Source organism: Dasypus novemcinctus, chromosome 20, assembly GCF_030445035.2.
Source record: "Dasypus novemcinctus isolate mDasNov1 chromosome 20, mDasNov1.1.hap2, whole genome shotgun sequence".
Classification (NCBI taxonomy): Eukaryota; Metazoa; Chordata; class Mammalia; order Cingulata; family Dasypodidae; genus Dasypus; species Dasypus novemcinctus.
Genome location: NC_080692.1, coordinates 21,822,622 through 21,837,754, shown reverse-complemented (window position 1 = coordinate 21,837,754; position 15,133 = coordinate 21,822,622). Strand labels below are relative to the sequence as shown.

Genomic DNA, 15,133 nt, shown 5'->3' with positions numbered 1-15,133 from the left:
TTATTTCCGCCCCCCCCTTGCAGCTTGTCTTTTTTTTGCTGTCTGCTCTCTGTGTCCATTCGTTGCATGTTCGTCTTTGTCTGCTTGTCTCCCTTTTGTTGCGTCATCTTGCTGCGCCAGCTCTCTGCCGGCATGAGCATCAGCTCTCTGCGGGCGCGGGCCCGTGGCCAGCTTGCCTTCACAGGGAGGCCCCAGGATGCGAACCCAGGACCTACCGTATGACAGGCGGGAGCTCAATCAGTTGAGCCACATCTGCTTCCCCCACTTGATTTTGAGGTGAAACCTAAGCACTTCTGTTGTTTTGTCTACATTCCCCTTGAAATACCCACAGATGCTCTGTGGGGGCAGATTGGGGGCCAGGCCAGGGGATGTGGAGTAAGAGAAAGGCTGGACTTACAGGCGAAAGGTCTTCAGGTCACCTCGGCCCTGCTTCTTAGTTTTTAAGGTTAATGTAGCTCTCTGCACTGAAGTACTGAGAGTTTTCACGTGGAAATTACTTAATTCCCAGCCTTTTCCTGCTTGGCAGAATGGACTTTACAAGGCAGAAGCAGGCTCCAGGGAATGAGCCCTGCTAGATTTGTGAGGCCTGGGGAGATATGTGGAAGTCTAGGCTTGACTTCTGACCTGGACCTATACTTTTAAAAAAACACAAAACTTTACTGATGTATCGTTGACATTCGGTAAACTGCCCATATAGTAGGTATACAGTTAGATACATTTTTTTTTCCCAAGGCAATGAGCATATCTGACTTTTTTGCACCAAAATTGTCCTCTCCTGTTCATTCCATCCTACTCTTCCCCATCTGCTTTCTGTCACTATGGATTAGTTTTCATTTTTTAGGACTTTTTTTTTTTACTCCCCCACCACCTAGTGGCCTGTTTGCTGTCTGCTCTCTGTGTCCATTCACTGCGTGCTCTTCTGTGTTTTGACTTGTCTCCCTTTTTGTTGCACCACCGTGCTGAGTCAGCCCTCCACGGCGCTTGTGGGCCAGTGACACTCCATGGTGCTTGCGGGCCGGGCGGCACTCTGTGGCATGTGGGCGAGCCTGCCTTCACAGGGAGGCCCTGGGACGCGAACCCAGGGCCTCCCATACGGTAGATGGGAGCCCAACTGATTGAGCCATGGCTGCTTCCCCAGTTTTTAGGATTTTATGTGAATGGGATCATATACTGGGTACTCCTTTTTGTCTATTTTCTTTTACCCAGTATGATTATTTCCAGAGTTATCTATTTTGTTGCTTGGCTCAATAGTTCATTCCTTTTATTGAAAAGTGTATTCCATTGTATGTATATATCACAATTTGTTTATCCATTCACCTACTGATAGACATTGACTTTTTAAGAAACTGCCAAATGATCCCCAAAGACTTTGTACCATTTTACATTCCCACCAGCGGTATATGGGAGTTTCAGTTTACCCACATCCTTACCAAGACTTTGTATGTTCAGTCTTTTTAATTTTAGCTCTTCTAATAAATATGTGGTTTTAATTTCCATTTCTTTTCTAACTAATAATGTTGAGTGTCTTTTCATGTAGTTATCTGACATCATGTATCTTTTTTAAAAAATTTTTATTGTGTTTTTGAAGATACATAGATCACAAAAAAATGTTACATTAAAAAACATAAGAGCTTCCCATATACCCCCCACCCCCCACCTACTCCTCCCACATCAACAACCTCTTTCATCATTGTGGCACATTCATTGCATTTGGTGGATACATTTTGGAGCACTGCTGCACCACATGGATTATATATAGTTTACATTGTAGTATACACTCTCACCGTACTTTCAGTAGAATTATGGAAGGATGTATAATGTCCAGCCTCTATCCCTGCAGTATCATTTAGGACAACTTCAAGTCTTGAAAATGCCCCCACATCACATGTCTTCTTCCCTCTGCCTGCGTTCAGCAACTACCATGGCCACTTTCTCCAGATCAATGCTACAGTTTCTTCCATTACTAGTCACAATAGTTCTATAGTAGAATACCAATAAGTCTACTCTAATCCAAGTTTTATTCCTCCATCCTGTGGACCCTGGGATGGTGATGTCCAGTCCACTTCTATATCAAGAGGGGGCTTAGATTCCACATGGTTGATGGATAAATTCTCCTGCTTGGAGTTGTAGGCACTCTCGGTTTCCTGGTATGGTGGTTGACCATCTCCACCTCCTTGTTAGCTGACCTGGTAAGTTCAACAAACTGGAGAGTAGAAGTTGCAATTCTGCTGAGGTTCAGGGCCCAGCGGGCACATGGACAGTCTAGAGATTCAAGTCTCCTGAGTATACACCAACCTCAGCGCCAACCACAGGTTCAGTAAAAGTAACAGAAGAGGCATGTATAGAAAGGTCACATCTGAGTCCAACTCCATCACACTCAGGAACACAAATTACAAAGTAGGGCCCACTGACACGGCACTGAACTCCAGAGCCATCTGCCATGACTATAGAACCCATGTGTCTCTGTAGCCCTCAGGAGCACCAGTACCTGGGATTGTATCTACTTTGGCTGTTTCTGGGACCCCTCTGATGACCTCCTGACTCTTTTTTGAAGACTCATATACCTTATGTGGGGAAGTGTCTGTTAAAATCTTTTGTCCATTTTAAAGATGGAGTTGTTTTCTTATTAATGAGTTTTGAGAATGCTTTACATATTCTTTACATCAAAATCCTCTATCAGGCCTATATTATGTGATTATTTTTTCTCTGTGACTAGTTTTTCATTCTCATAAACAATGTCTTTCAAGAAGCAGAAGTTTTAAATTATGATAATTCAGTTTTTCGGATTTTTTTTTTAAATGGATTGTGCTATTACTATTATACCTAAGAAATCTTAGCCTAAGCTAAGGTCACAAAGGTGTTTTCTTCTGGAAGTAGGATTTACATTTAGGTCTATCATTCATTTTGAATTAATTTTTGTATATGATACAAGGTATGTATTGAATTTTTTTTTTTTTCCTTTTTAGCAAATGGACACCCTGTTGTTAAAATACCATCAAATTGCTTTTGCAGCTTTGTAAAAAATTGTCGTCTATCTATATAGGTTTGGGTCTTTTCTGGATTCTCTATTCTCTATTCTCTTCCACTTGCCTATTTATCTAACTTTATGCCAATACCACATTGTCTTGATTCCCATCGCTTTTTAATACATCTTGAAATCAGGTAGTTTTAGTCCTCCAATTTTGATCTTCCTTTTCAAAGTTGTTTTTTGTATCATAGGTTGTTTGCATTTCCATCTGAATTTTAGATCAGCTTGTCAATTTTTATACACACAAAAAAAGCCTGTTGAATTGGGGGAGAAAAGACATCTTAATAGTATTGAGTCTTCCAATTCATGAACATGGTATATATCTTCATTTGTTTAGGTCCTCTTTAATTTCTCTTATCAATATTATGTGGTTTTCAGTGCACAGGTAGTATATCTTTTTTCAGCTATATCTGTAATTATTTCATATTTGTGATGCTATTGAACTGTTATTTTTATTTCAATTTCTGTTGTTTCTGTTAGGACATAAATTACAATTGATTTTTATTTTATTTTTTAACAAACCAATTTTATTGATATGTATTAATAAAGCATAAATTCATCCAAAGTGTACATCAGTGGTATTCAGTATAGTCACGTAGTTGTGCATTCATTACTTCAGTCATTTTTAGAGCATTTTCATTATTCCAGTAATAATTATAGTAATAATAATAAACAAAAACCAACCAAATGAACAAAACTCATTACCTCTCAATCTCTCTATGCTTCCCCTTCCTTATATAGCTGCTATTCTTTTTCCTTCTCTCTAGTATATTTGTATTTATATTTTTCATAGTCTTATGTATGCAATGGCACCCATATTTGTGTTTTGCATGAGGTTTTACTATCTTATACAGTACCATGTTACAGTTTTTTAGTTTTCCTTCTAGTAATATACATGACCTTAGACTTTCCCTTTCAACCACTGTCACACCCATACAATATAGTACTACCAGGTACAAACACCATAATATGCTTTAACCATTCACAAACAACCTTTTACAAATTCTGCACAGGTTAACCCTTAGCTTTTCATTCTCTACCCTTTTATTTCCTGATGACCTATATTCTAATTAATAACTCCATGAGTTTACACAATATATTTAGTTCATAATAGTGGAATCATATGGTATTTTTCTTTTGTGTCTGGCTTGCTTCACTCAACATAATGTCCTCCAGGTTCATCCATGTTTTCATATGCTTTACGACTTCATTTCTTCTTACTGCTGCATAATATTCCATGGTGTGTATACACTACAGTTTGTTTATCCATTCATTTGTTGATGGACACTGGTTGTTTCCAACTTTCGGCAATTGTGAATAATGCCATATGAACATTGTGTGCAGATGTCTGTTCATTTCTCTGCTTTCAGTTCTTCTGGGTATATACCTACTAGTGGTATTGCCAGATCACATGGCAAATCTATATTCAACTTCCTTAGGAAATGTCAAACAGTCCTCCAGTGGCTGTACCATTCTACAGTCCCACCAACAAGTGAATAAGTTTTCCTGTAACACTACATCCTCTTCAATGTTTACAATTTTCTGATTTTTTTTTTTTTTTTGAGGTACCAGGACTGGAGAATTAACCTGGGACTTTGTATGCAGGAGGCCAGTGCTCAACCACTGAGCCATATCAGCTCCCCTGAATTGGCTCCCTCATCTGTTGGCTTTTTGTTTGCTTGTTGTTTGCTCATTTGTTTTTGCTCATTGTCTGCTCATTGTTTTTGCTCAGTGTTTGGTTGTCTTCTGCTCACTGTTTTTTTCTCATTGCCTGCTTGTTGTCTGCTCATTGTCTGCTCATGGTCTGCTCATTGTATGCTCTTTGTCTTTAGGAGGTACCAGTAACCAAACCAGGGACCTCTCATGTGGGAGGTGGGCACTCAACTACTTAAGCCACATCTGCTCCCCCTTTTTCAACTTTTTAACAGTGGCCAGTCTAATAGGTATGAAATGATATCTCTTTGTAGTTTTGATCTGCATTTCTGTAATCACTAGTGATGTTGAATATTTTGTCATGTGTTTCTTCACCATTTGTATTTCTTCTTTGGACAATTGTCTTTTCAAGTCTTTTGCCCATATTTTTATCAAGTAGTTTGTCTTTTTATTGTTGAGTTGAATGATCTCTTTGTATATCATGAATATTAAATCCTTATCAGATATGTGACTGCCAAATAATTTCTCCCATTGAGTTGGCTGCCTTTTCACCCTTTTGATAAAGTCCTCTAAGGTGCAAAAGTGTTTAATTTTGAGGAGATCCCATTTATCTATTTTTTCCTTTGTTGCTCATGCTTTGGGAATAAGGTTTAAGAAACTACCGCCTACCACAAGATCTTGAAAATGTTTTTCTACATTTTCATCTAGGAGTTTTAAGGTTGTTGCTTTTATATTTAGGCCCTTGATCCACTTTGTGTTAGCTTTTGTATTAGGTATGACATACTGGTCTACTTTCTTCTGGATGTGGATATCCAGCTCTCCCAGCACTGTTTGTTGAATAGACTATTCCAACCCAGCTGGGAGGGCTTGACAGCCTTGGAAAAATCACTTGACTGTAGACATGAGAATCTCTTTCTGAGTTCTCGGTTCAGTTCCATTGGTCAATGTGTCTGTCTTTATGCCAGTACCATGCTGTTACTTTACCACTATAGCTAAGTAATATGCTTTAAAGCCTGAAAGTGAGAGTCCGCCAACTTTATTCTTTTTAAAGATCTTTTTGGCTATTTGGAACCCCTTGCCCTTCCAAATAAATTTAATAATTGGTTTTTCCACTTCTGCAAAAAAAGGCTGTTGGGATTTTTATTGGAATCATGTTGAATCTGTAAGTCAGTTTGGATAGAGCTAACATCTTAACCATATTTAGTCTTCCAATCCATGTACACAGAATGTCCTTCCATTTATTTAAGTCTGCTTCGGTTTCTTTTAGCAATGTTTCATAGTTTTCTGAATACAGTTCCTTTATGTCCTTGGTGAAGTTTATTCCTAAATATTTCATTGTTTTAGTTGCTCTTATTAATGAATTTTTTTTTCTGAGTTCCTCCTCAGATTGCACATTAGAAGTGTATAGAAATGTTGTTGATTTTTGCATATTAATCATTGTCCTGCCACTTTGCTAAACTCATATATTCTTTTAGCTTTCTTGTGGATTTTTCAGGAGATTCTAGATATGGAATCGTATCATCAGCGAATAGTGAAAGTTTTTCTTCTTCCTTTCCTATTTTGGTGCCTTTTGTTTCTTTATCTAGCCTAATTGCTCTAGCTAGAATCTCCATACAATATTGAATAACAGTGGTGACCGTGGGCATCCTTGTCTTGTTCCTGATCTCACAGGGAAAGTTTTCAGTCTTTCACTATTGAGTACCATGCTCGCTGTAGTTTTTTATATATGCACTTTACCATATTGAGAAAGCTTCCTTTTATTCCTGACTTTTGGAGTGTTTTTGTTTTTTTTTCAAGAAAGGGTGCTGTATTTTGTCAGATGTCTTTTATGCATCAGTTGAGAGGATTACATGATTTTTCTTCAATTTATTAATATGGTTTATTACAGTAATTGATTTCTTTTTTTAAAAAAAGATTTATTTTTTAATTTATTTCTCTCCCCTTCCCCTCCCTCCCCCCCCCCCCACTCAGTTGTCTGCTCTCTGTGCCCATTCACTGTGTGTTCTTTTGTGTCTGCTTGTATTCTTGTCAGCGGCATCAGGACTCTGTGTCTCTTTTTGTTGTGCCATCTTGCTGTGTCGGCTCTCCATGTGTGTGGCGCCACTCCTGGACAGGCTGCACTTTTTTTGCACTGGGCAGCTTTCCTTATGGGGTGCACTCCTTGGGTGTGGGGCTCTCCTGTGTGAGGGACACCCCTGCGTGTCATGGCACTCCTCATGCACATCAGCACTGCGCGTGGGCCAGCTCATCACATGGGTCAGGAGGCCCTGGGTTTGAACCCTGGACCTCCCATGTGGTAGGCATATGCTCTATCTGTTGAGCCAAATCCACTTCCCTACAGTAATTGATTTTCTTGTGTTGAACCACCCTTTGCATACCTGGGATAAAGCCCACTTGATCATGTGTATAATTCCTTAATGTGCTTTTGGATTCTGTTAGCAAGTAGTTTGTTGAGGATTTTTTAATCTATATTCATTAGAGATATTGATCTATAATTTTCTCTTTTTTTGTAGTATCTTTATCTGATTTTGGTATTAGGGTGATGTTGGCTTCATGGAATGAGTTTTTTAAGTTCTTTCTTACTCAGTTTTTTTGGAAGGGCTTGAGCAAGATTTATATTAGATTGTCTTTGAATGATTGGTAAAATCCACCTCTGAAGCATTTGGTCCCAGGCTTTTCATCTTTGGGAGGTTTTTGATGGCTGTTTCAATCTCTTCACTTGTGATTCATTTGTTGAGGTCTTCTATTTCTTCTAGCGTCAGTGTAGGCGGTTCATGTGTTTCTGGGAATTTGTCCATCTAGTCTACAGTTTTTAGTTTTTTGGCAACACAATTGTTCATAGTATCCTCTTGTGATCTCTCTTAATTCTGTTTATTTGCACCTTCTCTCTTTCCTCAGTCTAGGTAAGAGTGTGTAGATTTTGTTGATCTTTTCAAAGAAAAAACTTTTGGTTTTGTTGATTCTCTATTGTTTTTTGTTCTCAATTTCATTTGTTTCTGCTCTCATCTTTACTATTTCTTTCCTTTGGCTTGGTTTGGAATTAGTTTGCTGCTCTTCTTCTAGTTCCTCCAGACGTGCAGTTAGAGCTTCAAAGTTAGCTCCTTCTTTGTTTTTTTAGAGATTTAATTAATTTATTTCTCCCCCACCTCCACATTTTGCACTCACTGTCTGCTTTCTGTGTCCAATCGCTATGTGCTAATCTTCTTTTTTAGAGGCACTGGGAGCCAAACCAGGCACCTCCCATGTGGGAGGGAGATAGCCATTTGCTTGAGCTACCTCCACGTCCTGCTCACTGTCTCTCATTGTTTCCTCGTTGTGTCTCTTTGTTGCACCATCTTGTTGTGTCATCTTGCTGTTCAGCTTACTGTGCCAACCCATTATGTCAGCTTGCTGTCCTACTTGTTTTGTGCTTGAGCCACATCACCTTCCCAAAGATTAATTTTATTTATTATTTTTCAATGTAAACATTGAGGGCTATACACTTCCCTCTCAGCACGGCCTTTAAAATGTCCCATAGGTTTTTTTTCAGGCAATGGGGTGAGATTGAACCCAGGACTTATATGTGAGAGGCAGGTGCTCAACCATTCGAGCCACATCCTTTCCCAGGTCACATAAGTTTTGGTATGTTGTGTTCTCTTTTTCATTCATCTCAAGATATTTGCTGAGTTGTCTTGCAATTTCTTTTTTGACCCACTGATTAAGAGTGTGTTGTTTAATCTCCATATATTTATGAATTTTCCCTTTTTCCATCCATTATTGATTTCCCAGCTTAATTCTGTTATAATCAGAGAAAGTGTTTTGTATAATTTCAATCTTTTTTAATTTACTGAATATTTCTTGTGTTCCAACATAAGGTCTATCTTGGAAAAGGATCCATGAGCACTTGAAAAGAAACTATATCCTACTGTTTTGGGATGCAATGCTCTATAGATATCTTTAGGTCTAGTTCATTTATCGCATTATTCAAGTTCTCTATTTATTCTCTGTCTAGATAATCTGTCCAATACTGAGAGTGTTATATTGAAGTCTCTGACTGTCATTGTACAGACATCTATTTCTCCCTTCAGTTTTGCCAGTGTGTGCCTCATGTATCTTGGGGTACTGAGGTTAGGTGCATAAATATTTAGTGTAGTTATTTCTTTTATTAATATATAATGACCTTCTTCATCCCTTATAAAAGTTTTGCGTTTAAAATCTATTTTGTCCAATATTAGTATCGCTACTCCAGCTCTTTTTTGGTTACTATTTGCATGGAGTATCTTTTTCCAGCCTTTCACTTGTAACCTGGTTGTGTCCTTACATCTGACATGAGTTTCTTCTTTTTTTTTAGTTTTTTAAAATTTAATTTGAGGTGAGTTTCTTGTAATTTGAGGTGAGCCATCTTGAGATGGCTCATGTTTTTTTATCCATTCTATCAGTCTATGTCTTTTGATTTAGGAGTTCAGGCCATTAATATTCCGTGTTATTATGGTTAAGGCATTACTTACTTTGTCCATTTTGTCCTTTGGCTTTCTGTTGTCATATCACACTATTGTCTGTCTTTTTACCCTTTAAATTACCCTTCTTCATAATCTTCATTTCTATACACTTCTCCAAGTCTCTTTTTTCCTTTCAGGCTGCAGCACTCCCTTTAGTATCTATTGTAATTCTCTTCTTTTGGTAAAATATTCTATCAGTTTTTGTTTGTCTGTGAAGACTTTGAAGAACTCATCCTCTCTTTTTTTTTTAGAAGGTACCAGGGATCAAACCTGAGACCTTGTACATGGGAAGCAGGTGCGCAACCACTGAGCTACATCTGCTCTCCAATGGGAGTTGTTTGGTTCTGTTTTTTTTCCATTGGTTTGTTTTGTTTTGTTTTAGGTGATACCAGCGATCGAACCTGGGACCTCATACACAGGAACCAGGCAATCAGCCCCTTGAAATACATCTGTTTCCCTCACCCTCATTTCTGAAGGACAATTTTGCCAGATACAGAATTCTTGGTTGGCAGTTTTTCTCTTTCATTACCTTAAATAATTGATTTTTATATAAAGATCCTACAATTTTGACACACTCATCTATTAGATCTAATAGCTTTTGATGAATTTCATCAGATTTTTTACATAGACAATCACCTTTTCTGGCAATAAAGACCATTTTACTTCCTTTCCAATCTGGATATCTTTTATTTCTTTTTCTTGTCTCATTGGGTGGAACATCCAACACAATGCTGAAATGAGGTGGTTAAAAAGAACATCCAAGTTCTTTTTTTCTTGATTATAGTAGGAAAGCATTTGTATTCTCACCATTGAGTATGATGTTAGCTCTTGGGTTTTTGTGGATGTTGTTTTTCAATTTGCACGAGTTTTTCTTTCTATTCCTAGTTTGCTGAGAACGTCAATCAAGAGTGAATGTTGGATTTTGTCAAATGCTTTTTCTGCATCTACTGAGATTTTTCATAATGTTTATCTTTGTAAATTTGTTAATATGGTGAGTTACACTGATTTTTTCAAATGGTAAGCCATTCTTACATTCTGGAATTAACTCTGCTTGGTCAGGATATATTATCCATTTTATGTATATTGAATTTGGTTGCTAAATTTTAAAAAGAATTTTTGCACCTATGTTCATGAGGGATATTGGTCTCTGGATTTCTTTTCTTGTAATATCTTCGTTTTGGAATTGGGGTAATGCTGGCTTCATGGAATATGTTAGGAAATATTTCCTTGTCTTCAATTTTCTGTTAGAGTTTATATAGAATTGGTATAACCTCTTTAAATATTTGGTATAATTATCAGTATAGCCATCTGGACCTATAATTTTCTTCTTAGTAATGTTTCTAACTATCGATAGCATTTCTTTAATAGCTATTCATGTTATCTGTTTCTTCTTGAATAAGCTTTGATATTTAATGTCTTTCAAAGAATTTGTCTATTTCATTTAAATTGTCAAATTTATTGGCATAAAACCATTGATAATATTCCCTTATTATCCTTTTAATGGCTGTAGAATCTGTGATGATGTCCCCTATCTAATTCTCAATATTGTATCTTCTTTCTTTTTTCCTGAACATTCTGGCCTTGGGCTGATCAACTTTATTAATAATCTCCAAGAACCAGCTTTTGGTTTTATTGAGTTTCTCTATTGTTTTTCTGCTTTCTTTTCATGGATTTCTGCTCTTATCATTAGTTGTTTTTTCTCCTTACTTTGGGTTTAATTTGTTCTTCTTTTTCTAGTTTCTTAGAGTGGAAGCTGAGGTCATTGATTTGAAACTATTCTTCTTTATTAATGAATATGTATAATGCTGTAAAATTTCCCAATTACTACTTTAGCATAAGTATTCCACAAATTCTGATATGTTGTACTCTATTTTCATTTAGTTCAAAATACTTTCTAATTCCTCTTTTCATTTCTTCTTTAGGAAGTATGGGTGAGAAGAAGGGTTATTGAGAAGTGTGTTATTTAGTTTTGAAGTTAGTGGATTTTCCAGAGGTCTTTCTGTTATTGATTCCTAATGTAATTCCATTGTAGTCATACTACTTTGAATGACTTAAATCCTTTAAAATTTATTGACACATTTTATAACCCAGAATATGAATTAGCTTGGTAAATGTTTTGTGTGCTCAAGAAAATGTATCTAGTTGTTACTGGGTGGAGTGTTCTGTAAATGTCAATTAGGTCAAATTGGTTGATAGCGCTGTTCAAATCTTCTATATGCTTATTGATTTCCTTCCCACTTGTGCTATTAATTATTGAGAGAAGGATATTGAAACCTTTTAATAAAATTGTGGACTTGTCTATTCTCCATGCATTTTGAAGCTCTGTTATTAGCTGCATAAATGTTTTGGATTTACCATGTCCTCTTGATGAATCGATCTTTCTCATTATGAAATGACTTTCTTTATCCCTGTTAATGTTCTTTGCTCTTGAATCAACTCCATCTGATATTAACATACTATTTTCCCTTGACTAGTTTCAGTGCAGTGTATCTTGTTCAAACCTTTTAATTTAAATCTTTTTGTGTCTTTATATTGTAGTGCATTTCTTGTAGGCAACATACAGTTGGATTTCCTCAACTCAGGGAGTCTTTTGGATGCTTCCTGGGTCCCCCTTCCCTGTTTCATGGCCCCAAACCTCTCTAGGCAATAGAATGGGGCAAACACGGGGCTCACTTTGGTTGTTTACCATATTTCAGTACAAAGGCTGGGACTAGGGTAAGGCGAGTGAGGCTCCTATGGTGCAGAATTTAAGAAGACAATTGTGCTCAGGTACATGACCTTAAAAGTGAACACACCCCAAATGCCTTCCTCTTAGGAACGCACTCTTAGGGTCATGCAGGTACAGGGTCAGCACCTGAGAGCGAATGCCTCCTCAAATTTTACATCTTAGTGGCCTCACTCACCCCACCCTAGTCCCAGGCCTATCAAGCATTGCTGTCCTTCATAGCCTATGCCCAATGTCTTAAAAACCACTTTCCAAAAACATTTTGTTTGAATTCTTTGTTGCTCCAAGAGAGAAGGTACACCCAGGCCCTGTTGCTCCATCTTTTCTGGAAACAGAAGTTTGAACCTATTCTTTGTGAGATAAAAATCCCATATATAAGACTGAGTCAAAGACAGATGTTTCTAGACCTCCCTGTAAAGAATTCAGCGAAAGACTGGTTTTCCTTCTTTCATCAATCAATGAACACCTATTATATACCATATTCTGGCCTAGGCACTGAGGATGAAATCAAATAAGACATGGTGCCTGTCCACCAGTTGCTAATAGCTGGTATCTTTAGAAATATTAAGTTGGTTCTTTCACACCATGCTGTGACATGGGCCAGGGTAGGTTAAGAGACAGAGAAAGTTAGACCTGAAACAGAGAGGGCCAGAGTGGCTCAGGAACTCACTTAAGTGCACGCAGCTTGTCAGAAACAGGGATGTGGAGGAGACACCCAACTCAAAATACCTTTCCCCACCACCTGACGCTCATTTGCTAAGGGCAGGAACTACATCTTTTTCAAGTTTGCATTTCTCGGTGTTAGGGCAGAGTTGCCACATGGTAATCAGTAAAGGAAAATGCTGAATGAATGAACGAATGAATGAATGATTTATTGATATGCCTGTTAACATGATGAATACGCCTCTTGGAGGGACTTAGGCTATTGTCAATTGGGGATGAGTGGGCTGTTAGGAGCAAGCCCACAACTGGAGCTGTGGTAGGAAGGCAATGTGGTGTCATGGAAGAGAAGGTCTCTCTCTCCCTGTGCTGACCTTGAGCCAAGTGATTTAACCTCTCTGAAATTCAGTTTCCTTTTCTGTATGACAGGGATAGTAATCACACTTACCTTATGGGAGAATGTCAGGTTCCAATAGGATGAAGTATGTCTGGGGCCTGGCAAGAGAAAGCCTTTAAGGAATGGCAAGTCTAGTCTCCCAGGTACAGCCGGTAGGAGTGGGGTGGACCTACTAGGTGCACAGACCTTGCAGACAAGAGTCCTGGTGAGGCTCCAGCAAGGCAGTAGGTCTTTACAAAAGCTCACATGTTACCACATCATTATCCAAAAGCCCTTTCCAAGCCCAGAACTGCATATGAATATGTTTGGCAATGCACCAAAAAACACACCAATGCAACCCTCTTGGGACTTCCATCCAGGGCAACTCTCTCTGGAAGACAGGATAAAAATGTTAAGCCTGCATATAATTGGGTGATGATCAGTTCGCACCACACTGGGATGAAGAAAAGAGCATTTCCTGAGCAGGGGGCTGGTAAGAGGAGCCAGGGTGGGAGATGTGTGTCCAGCCGAGGGGAGTGAGCAGGTGCAGTCCCTCCGCTTTGTTGAGACTCTTCCACCTGGGGCTAATTCCTGAGGCCAGCAGGTAGTCTTCCAGCTCTTGACAATTATGATCCATGGCGGGTGCTGGCTGGGATCATAGATCACTTTGGAGTCATGGTGTAGACGCGGCAGCAGCCTGGGTCTTGGTGCTGGAGGTAATCAGAGAAACTCACCGGGTGAAATGATTTTCTGTCTTTTCTACTAATGTGGATACAGGAGTTATTAGATTCAGGACATCACTTTTTCCAGCTCCCTACAAAAATGCATTATAGTCCATGTCTATATTTTTTAATTCAACTGTATCATGTTTTAGAATTTGGACCTAGCCTACTCCCCAAAATATCCAGATGAAAAGGTCCAAGGATATTGATGATTTCCTTTCATCACATTAGCCTAATTTTTCATCAAGAACCCTTTTTTATTTTGAGACTTTCTCAGACCTACAGAGGATCAGAGCTCTAAGGGAACCTGAAGACAAACTGTTCAGTCCTAGCATTGTACTACCTGGAGCCCAGACAGGTAGTGCCTCGCTCAAGGTCACTTACAGAGCAGCAGAGTCGAGTCTGCAGGCCTTGTTCCATGGCCTCACCTTGCAAGAAACTTTTTTTTTGTCTTTATTTTTTTATGTTACATGAAAAAAATATGAGGTCCCCATATACCCCCCACCTCCCTCACCCCACTCCTCCTCCCATAACAACAATCTCTTCCATCATCATGAGACATTCATTGCACTTGGTGAATACATCTCTGAGCACCGCTGCACCTCATGGTCAACGGTCCACATCATAGCCCACACTCTCCCACAGTCCACCCAGTGGGCCATGGGAGGACATACAATGTCCAGTAACTGTCCCTGCAGCACCACCCAGGACAACTCCAACCCCCGAAAATGCCCCCACATCACATCTCTTCCTCCCACTCCCTACCCCCAGCAGCCACCATGGCGACTTTCTCCACACAGTGCCACATTTTCTTCGATTACTAATCACAATAGTTCATGTATAGAATATCAGTAAGTCCACTCTAATCCATACTCTATTCCTCCATCCTGTGGACCTTAGAATGGTTGTGTCCACTCCACATCTATGTCAAGAGAGGGCTTAGATTCCACATGGATGCTGATGCAATTCTCCTGCTTTCAGTTGTAGGCACTCTTGGCTCCCTGGTGTGGTGGTTGACCTTCTTCACCTCCATGTTAGCTGAGTGGGGTAAGTCTAATAAATAAACTTTTTGAAAGGGCTCCTGAGGGGCTTCTGATGGAGATATATGATTCATGGTGCTGTGTCGGTTGAGGACAGCCTCGGGCATCACCAAACCCCACCTGGCCAGTCCAGTTTGCTATGGGAAGCTCTGAAGGCTGGGCTCGCTCTCTTGTACATCAGCTGCAACGCTCACTGCACAGCAGAAGCCTGCAGCGTGGGGTGAGATTTCTCCAAGAACTCGCCGATTGTTAACAATGGAGGGACAGGACATCTGAGGGAGGGGAGTCCCTGCCCTTGACAACTCTAAGGAGACAACACCTGTGGGATGAGGAGCAAATTCAAGTCAGATGCACTGGTATTTGAATCTCAGCTCTTGCACTGATCTGCTGAGTGGCTTTGGGCAAGTAACTCAACCTCTGTGAGCCCCAGTCGTCTCAGTGGTAAAATGGA

General features: G+C 39.2%; 1 protein-coding gene across 3 annotated transcripts in view; it reads left to right on the top strand.

The window, feature by feature from the left end:
* Positions 1-15,133, top strand: part of CRACR2A (calcium release activated channel regulator 2A) — a 198,735-nt gene that overhangs the window by 108,329 nt on the left and 75,273 nt on the right. For all 3 annotated transcript variants that reach the window (XM_058282598.2, XM_058282599.2, XM_071210126.1), the window contains one exon: positions 14,624-14,689. The gene's annotated coding sequence lies outside the window, so the exon portion shown is untranslated. The remainder of the gene's footprint in view (positions 1-14,623; positions 14,690-15,133) is intronic.